At 41.0% G+C, this 21,328-nt stretch overlaps 1 long non-coding RNA gene across 1 annotated transcript; it reads right to left on the bottom strand.

Moving 5' to 3' along the window:
• Window positions 1–5,096: 5,096 nt before the first annotated feature.
• Window positions 5,097–8,941, bottom strand: LOC138973355 (uncharacterized). The gene is made up of 4 exons (XR_011457982.1): window positions 8,507–8,941; window positions 8,103–8,183; window positions 6,061–6,107; window positions 5,097–5,322 (listed from the first exon to the last, which is right to left on the bottom strand). It is a non-coding gene; the product is annotated as an uncharacterized lncRNA (long non-coding RNA).
• Window positions 8,942–21,328: the final 12,387 nt, after the last annotated feature.

The following is a 21,328-nucleotide window of genomic DNA, read 5'->3' as shown; positions in this document are numbered from 1 at the left end:
CATCAGTTCTACTCAAGGGTACACGCATCGTTCTCCCAGAGTCTCTTCATCTTCAAGCTGTGAAAGTCGCTCACACTGGACATCAAGGCATCGTCAAGACAGTCGCCCTGCTTCGAGAAAAGGTTTGGTTCAGAGGAATGCAAGAGACTGTTGAGAAAGCGGTGAAAAACTGCTTAACCTGTCAAATCTCCACTCCCACACCAGCCAGAGAACCGCTGAAGATGTCTCCACTGCCCACAGCACCTTGGTCTGAACTGAGTGCTGATTTCGGAGACGCACCCAACGGAAACATTCTCCTTGTCATCACAGATGAATATTCCAGATTCACCGTTGTTGACATTTTGCAATCAACATCCAGCCGGAGTGTGATTCCACGTCTCGACAAGATCTTCGCAGAATACGGCATACCAGATGTTCTGAAGACAGACAATGGCCCACCATTCAACAGCCACGAGTTCGCGACATACGCAACACACACCGGGTTCAAGCACAGGAAGATCACCCCCCTGTGGCCCCGTGCAAATGGAGAAACGGAACGCTTTATGCGTACCATCAAGAAGACTGTCAAAGCCGCCCATGCACAACAGCTGAACTGGAAACAGGAAATGTACAAGTTTCTTCTTGACTACAGAACAACTCCACACTGCACAACTGGTGTCGCCCCTGCTACTGCCCTCTTTGGTCGCAACATCAAGAACAGACTACCACAACTCCCGCCGCAGCAGCCAGCGGACGCGAAGATGAGACAACAGGATGCCCGCGCCAAAGCCAAGATGAAGCTCTACGCAGACAACAAGAACTATGTCAAACCAAGCAACCTTCAGATTGGTGATCCTGTTCTCATCAAGGACACTTCCATTAAGAAGTCTACTCCTCCATTCAACCCAACACCCCTCACAGTTGTGTCAAAGAACGGTTCTATGATCTCTGCGTGCCGAGGAAACAAGATAATCACGCGAAACAGCAGTTTCTTCAAACGCTCCCCCAGACATCCAACTCCTTCAGAAACAAATGACGCTGAAGCTGACGCCGAAGCTGAAACTGAAGCTGTTACTCTTCCTCACACAGATGAACCAAACTCGCAACATGCACACAACAAGCAAAACCAAAACGCACAAAACACACATACTAACGTTGCAATAACTCCACGTCGTTCGCACAGGGAAAAACATTTACCTACCAAACTGCAAGATTTTGTTCTGACTTGAACGTTGAACTGACTGATGTTTTGTAAAATCATTTTATTTCTGGTGCCTGTGCAGACATTTTATTTTCAAGATTTTCCGTCAAGTGCCTATTGTGTCGTTTTATTTCACATTGCTGTTTAGCATCATTTCACAGTATTTTTGGGTAACACGTAAATTCAGTTTTGTTTTGTTTTTCTTTAATGAGAAGGGAAGATAAGTACACTAATTTCTACTTTCATTATCATTTGTTAGTACTTTCAAAATTCATAAGGCTGAAGCATTACTTCATAAGATTTGGAGTGAGAACACTTTTCTTGTTGAATGTAAAGTTAAACATTTCTAGTCAGCATTACATTTCTACTTCTTGGCATCATTCTTTAATCTTCAGGAGAAGATATCATTTCTTATCATTTTGCTTGTCCAGTTATCCATTTTGTAATTTTGGATTTTACGTCTTAAAATTCAAGAAGGGGAGAGATGTAGTGTTTGAAAATCTGTTACTATCTAAGGGAAGCAACTGCTACTAATGTGTTAAATAACTAACGAGAGTTAGTTCCCTTGTTACATACACTGATCATCTTCATGGCTGACAATAAACACAGCTTGCCCCCTCAAACCATCGTTTGTCGGCTTTATCGTGTACATGCATGGTGAACGTGTATCCACCTTCATCACAGACATCATAACTGCAGGGCAAGTTCAATTTTGCAAGCTAAAAATAAATGTTCTACTACCTTGTCAGTCTAGATCTGGAACTCATGAAACAGCACTATTCAAATCCCCATAAAGTGAGCTGGTGTTTTTCTAGATCTAAGCATCGACCGAATTCAATAGAAATGTTCCTTGCATGGCATAATTATTTACCTAAATCTGTTATTAAGTTTGTTGAAAATCAAAGTATTCGTTTTTTGTTTGTTCGCGTGTCTGGTTTTTGCTTAGTCGATTAGCTTACACGATGTGTGGCTTTTTATTTTGTAAGGGTGGTTTAGCATGTATAAAATGAGACCTAGACCACATACGCCATGAAAGTAGAGTTCCCCGTTCAATACCAAGATTGCCAGTATTGATATTCAGACAACTTTTGGATAAATGTGTGGGGCTGTGGTGTTGCAGTGGTAGATTGTTTGCACGGGTATGTAGGTAGGTACGTGTACATCCGTGTGCTTTTGTGCAGGCATTTGTGAAGCAGGAACATGCAACATTTTTGACAAACATCAGGGTTGTGTGTGTGTGTGTGTGATAAAACCAACTAAGCTTACATCCAGCACAAAAAGCTTCAGCTCTACTTCACCAGTCAAAGACAAACGCATTGTTTTATTCAGCTTTTGACACATATATTCACTCGATCAGAATCGAACCCTCTTCGTGAATATTTTATTTCAGAAAAAAATAACATATTGATTCTACACAACAAATGGTATTGCTATATATGCTATGAGTATGAACGATGAAGACTAGCAACCGAGACAGATGAGGCATCAAGTTTCTTAGCCTTTTAGCCTCTTATGTTGCATACATGTCATTTGTTTTTAATTTTTATCTCCTGATAACTGACCAGAAAGGTACGTACAAACATCGATTCTGCAACTACCTCGTAAACTTTTCGATCGCTAATACACCAGAACTTGATACAGTATGCAACACTCACAGGCTTGATTACCTGTTGCATTGAAACGACAGAAGGAATTAAAAGACTATGTAACTGAGAGGAACCGATGTATTCAAGTTCAGAACGAAGCAGTTTCTGCCTCGGAGCCTGTATCTCATGCTATGGAGCCACTAGAAGAGAAATGTCTGGCGTAGTTTGACCCAACAGACAGAGAAGTCAAGGGGGGTAATCTATCGACAGCAGTTGTATTGCTGGTTTGTATTTGATCTTACAAACCATTCTTATTAACTTGTATAAATAGTTTATCGCTTCAGTAAACACTCATCTATTTTGAAGATTACGTAATTTTCAACAACAACAAATAAAAAAAATCGCAATTCAATATTTTACGCAAATTTTACTGATCCGCAAACAATTTTGCATGAACAAGTGTTATGTTAGGGAGAGAGTACGAGTGCGTAGTTAGACATATTTTGAGTGGAGTAGCAAAAATGCTTTAGCCATGTACTAATTATGTTATTGAACTGCTTAGCGGAGATTTCCAGATCAATCATACGGCGGTGAAAGACTGGTCTCTAGTACGGTCTATACTTACAAAATATAAAAATAAACAAACAAACCAACACAAAAAAGGTTTGTGTTGCACGTAGGATTTAAGTATTTAATTGAATAGAAAAGGCAACATCGGAATAAAAACAAATCTCGTGGTTCTCTTGTCAAGGAGTATGCACAGAATATGAAAGAAGATTGTGGAGTAGGCTGCTTTCTATTCTACTGCTCTAAATTAGCAAGAGGCAAGCTTTACAATGCTATTCACACTAGGATGCAAAGCATTCAGTGCTAAAGCTCTCAAATCACAATAGTTACAAGACAAAACACACTTCTTGGGGCTACAAGAAATGTTAATATTTGTAAGCACACAATTGGACACATTTTTGTAAATATTTGTTATTGCCTCCCTTGAATAAAACTTATTAAAAAAAATATTCTGAGAAAAAAAGTTATACTTAAAAGCAAAGCTATCAAGAAATAGGTAGACAACCCGTGTAGATACCTTTATTCTTAAGACATTTTATTTTTGGAGGATGTCACTATGCAATTTTACAGATTTAAAAAAAAAAGCTTTAGATGATCTCCCTTGAACAAACATTTCTTGTTTTTACTATGTGTTAGTTTTACCACTATTGTGACTAGCACTGCCACGGCGTTAACTTGCCCAAGCTTGCCACCAAGAAACTTCCCAAAAATCAGTAACTGTAAAGAAATCTGTCTAGCAAGCTTGAATTAAGTCCAATCACCACCAAATTTTGTGTACTAATTCAAAAATGGATGCCCCGTTCAGTCGTGCTATTTATAAGTTTGTCACGCGATTTGTTTTAGCAAAGGGGGGTGAAAGGGGGGTGAAAGGGGGATAATTTGTGTTTTTTAACGTTTTTTTTTGTGTGTTTTATTTTCCACTGCTTTTTTTAAAAGTTATTTTTTAACAGAAAGTATTATTAATAATGTTATAACCAAACAAGGTGTAAAACCTATGAATTAGCTGAAATATTGTTAACATTGTACACAGAAATAAGGAGACAGTACAAAGAAAAAAACAAGCAAATCACGCATTCACTCACAGCATCCTGACTCAAATGAAACAAAACTGTAACACTCACCAAATGATGTCTAGGTAATCCATATTGAATATAAGTCACATTTTCACAACAAAGTACCAACTGTCCACCTATGAACAATTCCAAAAGGATTTGAAGGCTCCAGCCATCCATTGTTATCAGTGCTGCCACGCCCCCATAGCTCCTGCACGATTCCGAGATACATGTTCGTCTAGCAGTATCACCCCCTACCACGTGTAGTTGCCGACTCGTACTAGCAACAACGGGACTGTTTCTTCCTCAATATCACTGCTATTATCGCTTTCTTGAGGCTAAAACGACACGATGTATCATGATCTACAGGATCCTCAAGATCCAACATCCGGAGAATCTCCTCCCGTGACAAGGCTCGCCTTCGATTCATTTTTTTTGTTCGAAAACACCACGCAAATCTGCATTAATTTGATCAAGCCGGAAGAGAAAACCACGTGTATCAAGGGAAACAACTCAATTTACTGCAAGCTTCAAAAACCGGGAAGCAATCACGAGTCGTGTACCTTGTATGTCTAATACTAAAATAGTCGCTTCCCGTCCGTGGGCGTTGCAGCGTTATTACTAATATAGTCGCATCCCGTCACGAAAGTGTTAAGGGTATATAGAAGAACAATAAAGAAAAAATGCTGCAAATTGACTTGGACGTATTTACAATTTAATTAAACACAATGTTTCAAATTATCTGATAATGAAATTCTACATTAAAATTAAAGCAGATCTAGGGACTTGTGCACAACATAAAACATAAGGAACTATGATCTGCATTGCTTGTTATGATGATAATGGCTGGCACCTGTCGACCGACTTGCACGCCATAATTCTATATGTTTTACTGTGCGCCCTGCATGTCAATGGTCTTTCTCTGGGTGGCTCGATTCTAAGGAGATAAAGAAAATGCATTTAGTGCAAGCATTACATAATGACAACACACATACAATTACTTAAAGCAGCTGCTGGTTTCAGAGTATTTAGTTAAAGGCCCACCCCAACTTGTTTGCCTCAATGTCGCAGATTTGGTCAGACTTTCACAATGAGTAAGATAACAAATTTAACAATGTTTTGATTTAAAAAAAAAATAGTATTCATTTTTGTTGTTTTCGGCCCCATTCACTGGGAATCTTACTCAAGGACAAGGATTTTTCTTAGGAATATTTGTATGTGAAGCTTCCAAGCCCTAGCTTCAGAAACGACCAAGAAACCCTCAATAATGGATTTTGTTGTGCATAGTGATGGCTATCCAACCGAGTGGCGGAGCACTGGTGAATCCTTTCATTCTCCTGATTGCTTGATTCTGAAATGACATTGTGGAGTTGGTAGTTATGTGAGTGTGTAGTGCCTGCTCTTCGTTGTTTAGTCGGGGGGAGGGGGGGGGGTATTGAATCATATGATCATAAAGTAAGACTTCACTGTGATGTGCAGAGATTTAGTCAGGTACACAACATTGCTATGCTATCACGAAATTAGATGTTCTATCCTCTAGATGGGCTACACAACTACATCAGATGTGATGGTTGGGTTTTCGCAAGTCAGCAACATGTTTTGAAGTTCTCATTGGGTAATCACGGCTGACATCAAACACAGAAAAGGTGGAAAAAACATAAATCAATGAACTCACCTTCCCTGCATTGTGATACTAGCCATATGGGTCTGCCGAAGTAGCTCCTGCACATATTGAATTAAGTATTCATGTTATTGTTAGGATCACACTTTTTTCTGGTACATGTATATCAGACTGGAAAGTTTCTCAAGGCTTGAAGAATTCAAGAGCTTGCCTATCCCCAATAAAAAAAAATTTAGTATGCAAGTATTTTCAGGGTCTCAAGGTTTTAATATGAAGTCTGTTCCTCTGGGGTCATGGAGAAACAAATTACAAATGAGAACATACTGTTACACAACAAATTCCGACCAATTTAGGACACACCATAACATAACTCACAAACAAACAACAGCAATACAATAATTAGTCTGCAAATACCTAAACGTCGTTCACACTAGGTATACAAAAATAAACAAGAAGGGCAAAGCCCACACGACTCACATGCTGAACAGACCTTGATCTTTCTTTCAGAATAATTTTACAATAAAACTGAGAAAAACAATATTTTACACATTTTTCCTACCAAAATACATGTACCCAAGGTCAAGGTCATCCAAGGTCATGCAACACAAAGCTGTTAATTCAAGACATAGGAAGTACAATGGTGCTTATTGGCTCTTTCTACCATGAGATATGGTCACTTTTAGTGGTTCACTACCTTATTTTGGTCACATTTCATAAGGGTCAAAGTGACCTTGACCTTGATCATATGTGACCAAATGTGTCTCATGATGAAAGCATAACATGTGCCCCACATAATTTTTAAGTTTGAAACAGTTATCTTCCATAGTTCAGGGTCAGGGTCACTTCAAAATATGTATACAATCCAACTTTGAAGAGCTCCTGTGACCTTGACCTTGAAGCAAGGTAAACCAAACTGGTATCAAAAGATGGGGCTTACTTTGCCCTATATATCATATATAGGTGAGGTATTCAATCTCAAAAACTTCAGAGAAAATGGGAAAAATGTGAAAAATAGCTGTTTTTTAGACAACATTTATGGCCCCTGCGACCTTGACCTTGAAGCAAGGTCAAGATGCTATGTATGTTTTTTGGGGCCTTGTCATCATACACCATCTTGCCAAATTTGGTACTGATAGACTGAATAGTGTCCAAGAAATATCCAACGTTAAAGTTTTCCGGACGGCCGGCCGGACGGACGGACGGACGGACGGACGACTCGGGTGAGTACATAGACTCACTTTTGCTTCGCATGTGAGTCAAAAAGCACATTCAGGCAGGTTTGACAAGTAGACCATTCCAGCTACTGTTCCAGACCAAAGGCCATGTTTCCCCTTACTCTGTGATTGTAATCATAATTATTGTTTATGAATGACTTCAGTTTTTCTAAGTAAATCTCTCGTTGTAATTACTGGTAAATGCATTATCCCAATTAAGATATCCTCACATCTAACCTGCGTAAACTTCATTTCAAGGGTTTTAATTTTTTTTTAGCTGGCCAAGAAATTATAAGCATTCCTCAATTATGTTCCTGTCAGACTCAATGAGCTAATCTTATAAAAAAATTAAAAAAAGGTAGCATCTTATAATATTCTCACGTGAATTATAGCTAATCAGAAAACTAGTATTTAATGTTTTTTTAAACTCAAACTGAAAATACAGGCATGCAACATTATCCTTGCTGTTTTGTGATAACCCTTACCATCAACTATTCTATTTCATTTCCATCTTAACAGGCGTAGCACCTCTCTGGAAGCCAAAAGAACACTTTAAATCCACCACCCCCCCCCCCCCCCCCCAGTACTGAGTAAACATTGCTGTGCATATTTTTTTTAAAAAACAATGCCTGAGTCTCCAGTCACCTGTTTATGTTGTTGTCCTTGTACTTCACTTGTAGCTTAGCTGTTCAAGAAACTGTTTCTCTGATCACATGATCAAAATTCAAATACTTAATAAACCAATTTTGATTCTATTTCTTCAATAATAAGTTGAACGTCTGCATATGTAATTGCCACAATTTACAGAGTTTCTGAATAAATGCTGCAAGAAAAACCAACAGAGTGAACAGTTTGTAAATATACTAACATACCTATATTTACCTTATGACATGTGTGGTACAGTGGCTGCTAAAACGTCCGTTACACCTGTCTGCATATATTAGGTGACAGCCCTGATGGAGACTGAAAAAAAAGTTCCTTTGTCAGTACCCTGTGTATGAGTGTGGTCGGGTATGTTCTGGAACAATTAGAGCACTCCCTATGACCATATGTTGCACGGAGGGTAGGGGGGGGGGGGGGGGGCTTTTAGAGGTGTAGTTGTTGGACTGTAGTGTAAAGGCTGATTGGTAGTGCTATGGGGTGAGGGTGGAGCTGCCCGGGCGGAGAATATATCGTATGTAATTGAATACTAATAGTAATAAGCATGATCAGTTAGACTAGAGTTAAAAACTATGTTGATCGCCAGAGACATTACATAATGTGAAATCACAAGCATGTTACTGTACCTTTCGTTTTGCCATTGAGATTGGTAGAAGGCATTGAGTGGTGAACACAAGTTGCATTGATCACTGCATCACCATGTGGTCAATCCCCTTTGATCTGCAGATTGCACCAGCACAAACCAACACTGTGTTATGATCGTAAACAGCCCACATGGCCAATAAATCTAAGAACACAAACACTAGATAGATCTAATCGGAGAGCCTGCAAACCGAGTCATGCTTTTTAAATTCAATGAAAATCTGTCTGTCAATGAAGCAGATAGATCTATCCTTGCGATTGTTTTTGCAAGCAGATAAATGTTAGAACGTCACTTATTCCGTTTTCATTCAACAAATTGATATTTTGCAAGATGCATTTCGTGCCAATGAGCTGAACAAACAATCAAAATCAAGCAAGTGGTACATTCTTGAAGACAAAATTCAGTCACGCAAACAAACTGAAGGCGGGAAAAAATCTAGCTTACTGCTGTAGACTACTGATTTCGCCAAATAAATGCATTTGCATGCCGAAGTTATTCCTGCTTTGATTCCAATCATTCTAATTGATCTGAATGCAAAAAATATACGTAAACGAGCTGATCAAAATGAGTAACATTGCACCTGCCTATAGACTGTACTGCGAAAGCAAAGGTCGTCTGCGACTGGAGATTTTGAAGTCGAACAGCGTCGTTTCTTCAATCTCAGCGGTTGTCTTCATCGGAATAAAGTGAAAAGCCTGACTTGCAATCTAGCGAAAGACACATTCTGTCTTTCCGTTCGGGCGTTGTTTTTGTGTACAATCTCTGAAAATGTTATTTCGAAAAAGGCGGCCGTCATTGTTTTGGGGTTTCCGCCTAGTGGTGTTTTAAACCGGTTTCAGACCGGAACACACTGAGGAGATGAGAACAAAATGGCAGCCCCCATGAAATCCGAAAGGTCACGGAAAAAAGTCGTGAATAGCGTTCACGGGATACCTCCAGCTTCGCTGGGATTATTCAAATCGGTGAAGGCCACACGAAATGAAAACACACCATCAGTAAATTACTTCCCTTGTGAGTAAGAGCGTCATACCCATAAAAGCCATGTAAGTTTTAGCCCATGTGAGTGTGTGTTGGGAGGGGAGGGGGGGGGGAGGGGGCAGATGCCCTGTGAAAACATTGGCCATAGATGTGAATTACTTCCCTTGGGTATGAACATTTATGAATGATTAAATGGGTGAAAGAAGGCCACACAAAATGAAAATCAGTAAATAACTAAATCACTTCTCTTGTGAGTAAGAACAGTCATACCAATGTTTCAACTTTTTGCTAAAAATTCGCCCACAATGTGACCTTCAAAGTTGAAAAGGGGTAACTGAACTTCATGTTTGGATGTCATGGAGTCCAACATGTCAGTAAATTTTGAAAGCCCTAGATTCATAAACATCTGAAAACTGCTCAACGTCTTTGCATCACGGCACATTAATAAAAGTAAGAGTTAGTAAGACTGGCCTAACTGCTATGGTGAGGCAGTAATCACTCGTTGATGAATTCTTTTCTTTCTTTATTTGTTGTTTAACGTCGTTTTCAACCATTCAAGGTTATATCGCGACGGGAAAAGGGGGAGATGGGATAGGGGAAAGGGGGCAGATGGGATAGAGCCACTTGTCAATTGTTTCTTGTTCACAAAAGCACTAATCAAAAAACTGCTCCAGGGGCTTGCAACGTAGTACAATATATGACCTTACTGGGAGAATGCAAGTTTCCAGTACAAAGGACTTAACATTTCTTACATACTGCTTGACTAAAATCTTTACAAACATTGACTATATTCTATACAAGAAACACTTAACAAGGGTAAAAGGAGAAACAGAACCGTTAGTCGCCTCTTACGACATGCTGGGTAGCATCGGGTAAATTCTTTCTTGTCCCAACCAATATGGGACTCCCCCTAACCCGCGGGGGGTCTCGTTGATGAAGAATTATTTGAATTCTGAATTTCGAACAAACAAATGCAGTGTCCCTCCAAACAGGCCTCCAAGAATAAAAAAAAAGCTGGTCTTAAAAAGGAGGAAATCTGCTTAATATATAGGTAAATGCACAACAGGTTGTGAACAGAAAATCCAAAAACGTAAGGTCTTAAAAGCGGGGAAGTTTGAAAAGGGGGGGAGGGGGGGACCTAAAATGTGGCGATCATAACAACCGGCATGGGTGGCCGAGTGGTAACGCACTTGCGCTCGGAATCGAGAGGTTGCGTGTTCGACCCTGGGTCAGGCCGCTATTTTCTCCCCCCTTTCCTAACCTAGGTGGTGGGTTCAAGTGCTAGTCTTTCGGATGAGACGAAAAACCGAGGTCCCTTCGTGTACACTACATTGGGGGTGCACGTTAAAGATCCCACGATTGACAAAACGGTCTTTCCTGGCAAAATTGTATAGGCATAGCTAAAAATGTCCACCAAATATCCGTGTGACTTGGAATAATAGGCCGTGAAAAGTAGGATATGCGCCGAAATGGCTGCGATCTGCTGGCCGATGTGAATGCGTGATGTATTGTGTAAACAAATTCCATCTCACACGACATAAATAAATCCCTGCGCCTTGAATATGTGCGCGATATAAATTGCATAAAAAAAATAAAAAATAAAAATCCCTGCGTTTAGAACTGTACCCACAGAATACGCGCGATATAAGCCTCATATTGATTGATTGATCCCAGCGAAGCTGGAGGTATCCCGTGAACGCTATACTGTAATCGATTTGAGAAATGTGCACACCGAATAATACATGATAAAGAAGGATTCGTTGTGCCCGGCTACGTGCTACAGTTGGAGATGGAAGTTCACCAAAAATGGGGACCATACTAACAAAAATACGGTGGGTAAAATAGGCGCCCCCATTTTTTCAGCAAACGCCACCCCAGGCCGCTTTGGACGGGTAGAAATTCCGTAGTTTCCAAGTCTATGGATAAAGCTCGCGTAAGAAGAATACGTCACGGTCGAAAGTCTTTGACGTCAATTAGTGCATCATGACGTCATGCCTCCCTGTAGTCTTTCTCTCGCGCAATGTGTGTGTTTGTGTTCATTTTGTGCACATGTGTTAGTGTTACTGTGTGTGTGTGTGTGTGTGTGTGTGTGTGTGTATTTGTGTGTGTGTATTTGTGTGTGTGTGTGTGTGTGTGTGTGCGCGCGCACGCGTGCATGAGTCTGTACTCGTATGTGTGTGGCGTGTGTGTATTTGTGTGTGTGTGTGTGTGTGTGTGTGTGTGTGTGTGTGTGTGTGTGTGTGTGTGTGTGTGTGTGTGTGTGTGTGTGTGTGTGTGCGTGCGCACGCGTGCATGAGTCTGTACTCGTGTGTGTGTAAGTGTGTGTGTGGGCATAAGTGTATGTGTGTGCGTGCATGTGTGTTTGTTTGTAAAGGCGTGCATGTCCGTCTGTCCGTATGTGCGTATGGGTGTGTGCTTTGTGTGTATGAAGTTTTTTGTCAGAGAGTGAGTGCGTGTGAGTGAGTGTGTGTGTGTGTGTGACTTGGTGTGTGTGTGTGTGTGTGTGTGTGTGTGTGTGTGTTTGAGAGAGAGAGAGAGTGTGTGTGTGTGTGTGTGTGTGTGTAGGTGTGAATGTGTGTGTGTGTGCATGAGTTTGTGTGTATGTTTGTGTGTGTATGAGTGTGTATATGTGTTTGTTTGTAAAGGTGTGTGTGTCCGACTGTCTATGTGCGTATTTGTTTGTTTGTTTGCTCAACGCCCAGCCGACCACGAAGGGCCATATCAGGGCGGTGCTGCTTTGACATATAACGTGCGCCACACACAAGACAGAAGTCGCAGCACAGGCTTCATGTCTCACCCAGTCACATTATTCTGACACCGGACCAACCAGTCCTAGCACTAACCCCATAATGCCAGCCGCCAGGCGGAGCAGCCACTAGATTGCCAATTTTAAAGTCTTAGGTATGACCCGGCCGGGGTTCGAACCCACGACCTCCCGATCACGGGGCGGACGCCTTACCACTAGGCCAACCGTGCCGGTCTATGTGCGTATACGTGTGTGTTATGTGTGTATGAGATTTGTGTCAGTCAATGTGTGTGTGTGTGTGTGCGTGTGCGTGCGTATGTACAGTGTGTGTGTGTGTGGGGGGGGGGGGGGGTGTTTGTTTGTTTGTTTGCTTAACGCCCAGCCGACCACGAAGGGCCATATCAGGGCGGTGCTGCTTTGACATATAGCGTGCGCCACACACAAGACAGAAGTCGCAGCACAGGCTTCATGTCTCACCCAGTCACATTATTCTGACACCGGACCAACCGGAGTGTGTGTGTGTGTGTGCATGAGTTTGTGTGTATGTTTGTGTCTGTATGAGTGTGTATATGTGTTTGTTTGTAAAGGTGTGTGTGTCCGTCTGTCTATGTGCGTATTTGTTTGTTTGTTTCCATACTTATCAGGGCGGTGCTGCTTTGATATATAATGTGCGCCACACAAAAGGCAGAAGTCGCAGCACAGGCTTCATGTCTCACCCAGTCACATTATTCTGACACCGGACCAACCAGTCCTAGCATGCACTAACCCCATAATGCCAGCCGCCAGGCGGAGCACCCACTAGATTGCCAATTTTAAAGTCTTAGGTATGACCCGGCCTGGGTTCTAACCCACGACCTCCCGATCACAGGGCGGACGCCTTACCACTAGGCCAACCGTGTATGTGCGTATGAGTGTGTGTATGAGATTTGTGTGAGTCAATGTGTGTGTGTGTGTGTGTGTGTGTCTGTGGGTGTGTGCGTGCGTACATGCGTGCGTATGTACATGTGTGTGTGTGTTTGTGTGGGTGTGTGTTTGAGAGAGAGAGAGAGAGAGAGAGAGAGAGAGCGAGAGAGAGTGGGTGGGTTGGTTTGTGCGTGTGCGTAAGTGTATGTGTGTGTGTATGTGTGTTTGTTTGTAAAGGTGTGTATGTCCGTCTGTCTATATGTGCGTATGGGGGTGTGTTTTGTGTGTACAGTGAAGTGTGTGTGAGATAGTGAGTGAGTGCGTGTGAGTGAGTGTGTATGTGTGTAGGTGTGTAACTTGGGTGTGTGTGTGTGTGTGTGTGTGTGTGTGTGTGTGTGTGTTCGTGTGTGTGTGTGTTTGAGAGAGAGAGAGAGAGAGAGAGAGAGAGAGAGAGAGAGAGAGAGAGAGAGAGAGAGAGAGAGAGAGAGAGAGAGAGAGAGAGAGAGAGGTTTGTCTTTCGCTGGGGTATGCAGTGCCTTGGCGTTGCACATCTACTTAATTGATAATTTATCTAACAAAGTTCATTCTGAAATCTTCTTCAGCGTTTTATTATGGAGAGACTAAATCCTCAGTTCAGATGTGGTCTTAAAGGCACAGTGCAGCTCACAGCCTTCGTTTTGCGTTTTTGTTGTAGCTGAGTGCATTTACAGTTCAAAAATCCTCCTATGGTAGTAAAACAAACCCAACACTACCCAACGACGACATGTGTGAAGCTCGACAGTTGGCTTGTTCACGCGAGTGCATAAATTAACCTAGTTATTACCTGGTGTTTGGTCAGAGTTCGATTCAACCGAGTGATTCCGGCCTCCATTTTGTCTTACACAAACTCATGATGATGTCTGACATAGTTTGCTACTAGTGACGTGTCTTTTTGTGCATGATGTGATGACCTGATCTAAATTTAGATCCAAAAATAGGTCAAGACCAGCCGGGACAGAGTCCGAAATTAATTCGTAAAAACATCGCAGTTTTTGACTCTTTGGGTGCAAGTCAATGAAACTCGGTAGTTCTTCTAACGGATAGCTGCCTGAGGTATGACAAAAAGCCCCAGGGGATCCGTGCACCTGGATTTGACAAGTTCAGTACCTTTAACTCCTTGTCTCCCAGGTACGGATATATCCGTACCCAATTTCTTTCTTTCTTTATTTGGTGTTTAACGTCGTTTTCAACCATTCAAGGTTATATCGCGACGGGGGAAGGGGGGAGATGGGATAGGGGAAAGGGGGGAGATGGGATAGAGCCACTTGTTTAATTGTTTCTTGTTCACAAAAGCACTAATCAAAAAATTGCTCCAGGGGCTTGCAACGTAGTACAATATATGACCTTACTGGGAGAATGCAAGTTTCCAGTACAAAGGACCTAACATAATAATTCATTGTTTACGTAAATAATGATTTATTTACGTAAACAATATATTATTTAGACTGATATTACATTGTTTATAAACAATTAGCAATGTTGCTAAATAAATCATTATTTACGTAAACAATGAATTATTTACGTAAACAATGAATTGTTTAGCCAACACATTTTCCATTATTTAGGGGTTTCTAGGATTCGCTTCTGAACTAAGTTTTATGTCTTTCAGTGATTACTATAATTGAATACAAGGTCTCTCCACACACTCTTATCTTAAAATAGCTGTTGTTTGGATATTATTTTGTTTATTTTACAAGCCGAGTACGAAAATAACTGATCTCAAACACAGTCAAAGGTCAAGGTCAATTAAGGTGTTTCCCTGCCGGGAGTGTTTAGTGTTTGCATTTTCTTGCTTGAAGTTGTTGAAACACAGTTTTTTTCCCCTTATGTTCTCTGTTCTGTTTATGTCCCAACAACATGCCTGTCTTTCCATTTCTCTTCCTTTCATCGTTTCATTTCAAAGAGAAAAGTAAAAACAGCTGTGAACCGTTGAAAAACGGGAAACAATGCCTCCGACGCGTTCCGAGAAGAATCTGGAGTGACTTCCCTTGCCTCATGCAAAAACATTGCGATCGGGCGAGAAGCGAAAATATTCTGAGCGATTGTTACCAGAGGAGAGGCGGCGATACCACCAGAAGATTTTGGAGATTGACGGGAATGATCCGTATGACATTCTCAACCAGGTGCTGGTCAGCAAATCCGGACGATCTGCCAGAGCTGAGTTAATCAACATCGTAAATTATTTTGTGCTTGGCAAGAGTGCATACAGATACACATGTGAGCAGCTGAAAAGCTTACAACAGTTTGGATTCCTACCGACTTTTTGTCTCTGGCTGGGTGAGGGATGTCAAGTGCTACAGCCCTGATGGCTGTCAGAACTCTGTCATTTCTGCAAAGGTAAGAATGTGCTTTCAGTTTATAATGAATGAACGTGAGTGTTCTGTCTTGTGTTGCCGATATCACAAGTTGCACTTCAGGATATTGTGTTGAGGCTTTGTCTTTGATATATTCTTCGCTTCAGTTTGTATTCTGGACTACGACAAAAGCTGTAGATAGTCTTGAATATATTTATATTTTGAAATAGCTTGCAAAATATTATATTTATAATGAGCTTCATGTTCATATTCACAATTCAGTTAAAAATCTGTTGTTTATTTTTTATTGTTAAGGTTATTGTACAGCACATTATGTGTGTCTTAGAGTTATATTCATTCGATTGACCTAGCTGAATGCTGATTTGTGCGACCTTCAATTTATGTTTCAGATTCTTCATTCACAACGCCTTAATGAACCAGCACTTTCTCCTTGGATCATCGCCACTTCTGATGGCAACATACTGGCAGCACACTGTACCTGCATGGCCGGAGTTGGAGAAACCGGCATGGCCGGAGTTGGAGAAACCTGCACACACGTCCCTTCACCTTCAAGGAGTCAGCTGTTGAGTGTGCTGTGGCAGACCGCCATTTCTGTTTGGAATCTAACAGTGAGGGGATGCTTTGTCTGCGCAAAGACCACCAATACTTTAGTCAAGTACAGTGCCAGATTGTTATGACCAGTTCCTCCTACTGTGATTTCATGGTGTGGACTACTGTGGATAAAGTTATTGTCTGAGTATTGCCTGACTGTGATTTTTGGGCAATGTGTGTGGAGAAAGCTTTGAAAGTGTTCAGACTCGCAGTTCTTCCAGAGCTAGTTGGAAACTGGCTGGACAGAGAAGCTGAGCCTCTACAAGCAGTGGATGTGAACCAGGAGCAGCTGCAAACACCAGCCGTGAAACGCAGCAAGAAACAGTGACAATGCCAGACTCGCTTGCTCATGTGTGTGGGAAAACAAACATCATGTATGACTGTACACACAGAAAGTGGCAGTAGTAAAGTTGTAGAGAGGGAGAGAATACATCGAACGCAGAAGAAGAAGAAGAAGAGAGGGAGAGAAAAGAGAGCATGCAATGTTTTAAATCACAGTTCACACTCACAGAGAAGTCATTAATTGTTCCATTCTTGTTTCATTTTATTCTTAAAGTAAAATCATGCACAGATGTAGACATACATTTTGTTTAGGATCAACGAGCACAATACAAAATCAAGTGCTACAAGTATAAATTATGATGCATACAGGACCTTATTGTGATTGTTTTACATCCACTGCTGTGAATAAGGCCTAAAAAAAATAAAATAGGTGTGGTTACGGTAACCCGACCTACCCTATTCTTAGGGGCCGACCCTATAACTTTTTATTACATTTGTCACAAAAAAACCCAAGAAAACGAGTGCAGAAAACGCAATGAAAGCGAAAGCGCCTGAGTCGCACACTTACCGTATTTCCCTGTCAAGTAGGTTTAATTTGTACACATTAGAAAAAAAAGTAAAAAAAAAAGAAAGTGATTGCCTACCTTCCTACCCGATTTCTTTTGGCTATGTTACCGTAACCACACCTATTATTTTTTTTTGGCCTAACAAAGAATCATGAGCAATTTGATTATCAACTTATTCAGCCAGGTATATTGTTCATTCTCCTTGTTCAATGTTTCCAGTGACACGGATTGGCTGCTTGATTTAGGGAACAAATAAGAGTGTGTGGTCCAGCGTAGTTCTGCATCAGTACAGTCAAGTAATACAGTGTTTAAATTGGCAGTGGAACTGAAAGTTAGTTTCTATTATCAACTAGTTCTGTTTTGATGACAACAAAATTGAACACACTTATTTCTGCAAAAAAGCGCACAGGTCTATTGATCATAATGAATAGTTAATGACTCACATACCCACAGTATGTTATTTCAATTTTGAACATTTAGTGAAAGTGTTCTCTTCACTTTGGCTTCATACCTGCAATACTGGTAGTGGTATGTTCAGTGTTGCTTGCAGTTGCATGTTATTGGTAGTTTAAATGTGTGCTCGCATTTCAAGTGTAGGCCATTTAATTTTTCAATGCTCCTTATCTTGTTTCCTGTGTAGAGCTATTTTGAGGTTAATCAGCATAATTCAACCTTTGTCAGTTGTGTCAATACATGTCACATTTATGCAAAATGATTTCAAAGTGTATGTTAAAGTGGTGTGTGTGTGTGTGTGTGTGTGTGTGTGTGTGTGTGTGTGTGTGTGTGTGTGTGTGTGTGTGATAGAAAGAGTGAAATCTGCTCTTGAATTGGAAGGAAATAGCAGCAGGTCAGATCATTCATATATACATGTATATTCAAATTCAAGATTCCATCCAGTGAAAACATAACAGAAAAATTGTTGCTACTGCTCATGTGAGACACCTGAATCAGATACAATACACCACAGTTTAATTAACACATTCTTTAAACAACGCCTTCATCTTCAAATTCAAGATTCCGTCCAGTGAAAACATAACAGAAAGACTATTGCTACTGCGAGACATCAGAATCAGATACAATACACCACAGTTTAATTAACATATTCTCTAGTCTAAACAATGCCTTCAGTTCACTAGGCTGTGTTTATGCAGCGTCACAGCAAGAATCACATGATACCAGTGCAAACATTGACAAGCCCAGATGATACAGTGACTATTTTGTCCAGTGTTACCACTTCTTCCTCTTCCCTTGCAAACAAAAGATCAGTCAGAATATCAGAGTTCAGAATGTTGTACTTTCCACAAAGAATACCGATAACTCGCTCAACATAAATTCTCAGATTAGCTAGTTTGCGTGTTGACTATCTCATAAGCTGTAAGCTGACTCTTCCCTCTTGTAAAGGCAGGGATTTTCACTTGTGCACCTCTCATAGCCACTAGTTCATTAATGTCAAATCCCCTGTCGGCCAAAATCACATCATTTTGTACAATATTGTCTAGATACCCACTATTTGCAGTGATGTGCTTGTCACTTGAAAGCCCACCCCACCCTTTAGAAATAAAAGAAATATGGCCTTGAGGTGTAATTGATATTAGGTATTTAATTGTATTGTTGTGCTTGTAGTTTGACCAGGTGAGTGCACTAGCATCAACACTGGAGGGTCTCTCAATGAATATATTTCAAAACAGTCAATAATGGACACTACTCTGCATCTTGAACACACACGGCCAGTACATGTACTGTGCAACTGACCTTGGCACGGAACGATCCAAGGGGGGCAATCTCAGTCATCTCAAAGAGGGAAATCCAAACGCAATCCGCTTTGTTCGATTTTACGGGCTTGGACGATAGAGAAAAATAAGAAAAGCAAAAGCTGGAGTCCAGTCTGGACGAAACTGCTATCAAGAACGCAGAATTCATTTCTTCTGGGTTTTTTTTTTAGCCGTAAGCGCCATGTTTAACTGCTGTTCACAATGCGGCCGCAGTGAAACCAACAAAGGGGCCTCACTATGGAAGAGTTTCCTGCTCCGATAAACATGGCGCTTACGGCTTAAAAAAAAAACTCAGAAAAAATCAATTCTGCGTTCTTGATAGTAGTTTCGTCCAGACTGGACTCCAGCTTTTGCTTTTCTTATTTTTCTCTATCGTTCAAGCCCATAAAATCGAACAAAGCGGATTGCGTTTGGATTTCCCTCTTTGAGATGACTGGGTATTGTAGTTGTACATATATTATTTTAGATTTTTTGTTTTGTTATCATGGGTTTTATGAATTTTCTTCTTATTCTTTTATAATTATTAATTAATGACCTATATGTGCTGATGACCAATTTAATTTCCTTTGTTGGATCAATAAAATGTTATGAGTTATGAGATGAGTTATGATTGCCCCCCTTGGATCGTTCCGTGCCAAGGCCAGTTACACGGTACTGGCCGTGTGTGTTCAAGATGACTACTCTGTTCCATGGATAGGGAAGGAACTGTGGCGGTAGACTTGTCTTTATACTTCGCCTGTCTGTCCAGAAAACAAGTGGCTGCAGTCTGTGGTACATGGGGCGGGGATATAGCTCAGTTGGTAGCGCGCTGGATTTGTATTCAGTTGGCCGCTGTCAGCGCGAGTTCGATCCCAGGTTCGGCGGAAATTTATTTCACAGAGTCAACTTTGTGTGCAGACTCTCTTCGGTGTCCGAACCACCCCCCGTGTATACGTATACGTTAAAGATCCCACGATTGACAAAAGGGTCTTTCCTGGCAAAATTGCTTAGGCACAGTTAATAATTGTCTACCATACCCGTGTGACTTGGAATAAGGCCGTGAAAGGTAAATATGCGCCGACATGGCTGCAATCTACTGGCCGTATAAAATTTAATCTCACACGGCATCACTGCAGAGCGCCTAGAACTGTACCCACGGAATATGCGCGATATAAGCCTCATTGATTGATTGATTGATTGATTGATATGCACAGTCTTGTGAAAAACTTTGCTGGCAGTTGTTCTTGACACAGAAAAGATGTATGCCAGGTGTTGCAGAGGTGTGTTAAGGCGTATATGCATGAATGAGAGCTTGAAACTGTGTCAGTGCTCTGCGCGAGTGTGTTGGCAAATGCCATGCAAGAAAATCAAATAATGTAACAAGTGTGAAGAAATTAGAAATCCCAGTAAAATATCGTACAGTATCGTCATTGTCCCTCAAAGAATCAAGTGTCATTTTTTTTCTTGGCAAGTTCGTCTTTAAGTTCCCGAGTTTCTAGCACCAGCCTGTTTAGTTCATCCCGTTGCTGCTTTTCTTCATCTTTAGAAATCCAGGCAAAATTGTCATAGGTTTCAGTCTGGCAGTAAGTACCGCCACAGTCACCTCTCTCGGGAAGAGGAGCAGCCAGTTCTGCTGTATCCGAAGTACCTTCACCGTCGCCATCAACAGCATCCTCTGCTAAATTAGGGTGAGAAGGAGTTGACTCACTCCCCACAAGCTTCTTCCTCTCTTTGAGTCTCTGGTACTGTCCTTGTTGGCTGTCAGGCTGTGTCCCTGCACCATACCCAAGTTTCAAAGTAGGTGTTTACTTCCCACAGATGGTTGCCCTGCAGAAAAAATCAAAGGCAAATGTATTGTAAATTATGGATTGGGAGTTATTTTAAAAATAAGTCACCCAAACAAAATGAATGAGTAAATCTAGACACAGATCTACCCTTTAAAACTGAACTATAAAGTTGTATCAACAATGACCATTTAGTGTTCAAATAAATTCTGATTATCAAATCTAAGTATGGTTTTGGGCAACCATGATAAGTTGTTATACTGAGAGTAAGTGTAAGGCCACAAAAAAATAGGTCTGTTTACGGTAACATAGGCCAAACAAATTGGGTCGGTAGGTCGGGATTTTTTTTTTTTTCTCCAAAAAACCATATTTTTACGTTATTTTGCAAAAAAAACCAAGATTTTTTTTTTCCCAAATGCCAAAAAAAGTCTAGGGTCGCGCGAAAAAAATAGGGTCGGTCGGGTTACCGTAAACAGACCTATTTTATTTTTTGGCCTAAGACTGACTCACTCAGTCATAGATTGCACTCGGTGCAGAACTGACCGACTGTCCGCACACTACCATCACAACACAGCTTGCATAAAACACAGACTAACCAAGGCAGGTGAACAAAAGCATGAGTACTTACCATTCACAAAATGATCAGAGCACACGATCTCCTAGCTGTTGATTCAAAGTTGAAATTCTTCAGCTGAAGCTGTGCCAACCATTCTCGCCCGCGTCGTGCAGTCAAATCCCTTGTCTCTTTGCCATTTCCGTTGACAAAAAATGGAACAGAAAAGAATCTTCTGTCCCTATCTCTATCTTGTCTGTTATGGCAATGTTTAACACTACAACTAGAGACCATGTC

This window comes from Littorina saxatilis, linkage group LG8 (assembly GCF_037325665.1).
Source record: "Littorina saxatilis isolate snail1 linkage group LG8, US_GU_Lsax_2.0, whole genome shotgun sequence".
In the NCBI taxonomy this organism is placed as follows: domain Eukaryota; kingdom Metazoa; phylum Mollusca; class Gastropoda; order Littorinimorpha; family Littorinidae; genus Littorina; species Littorina saxatilis.
Note: the sequence above shows the minus strand (reverse complement) of the source record. Positions and strands in the feature narration are given on the sequence as shown.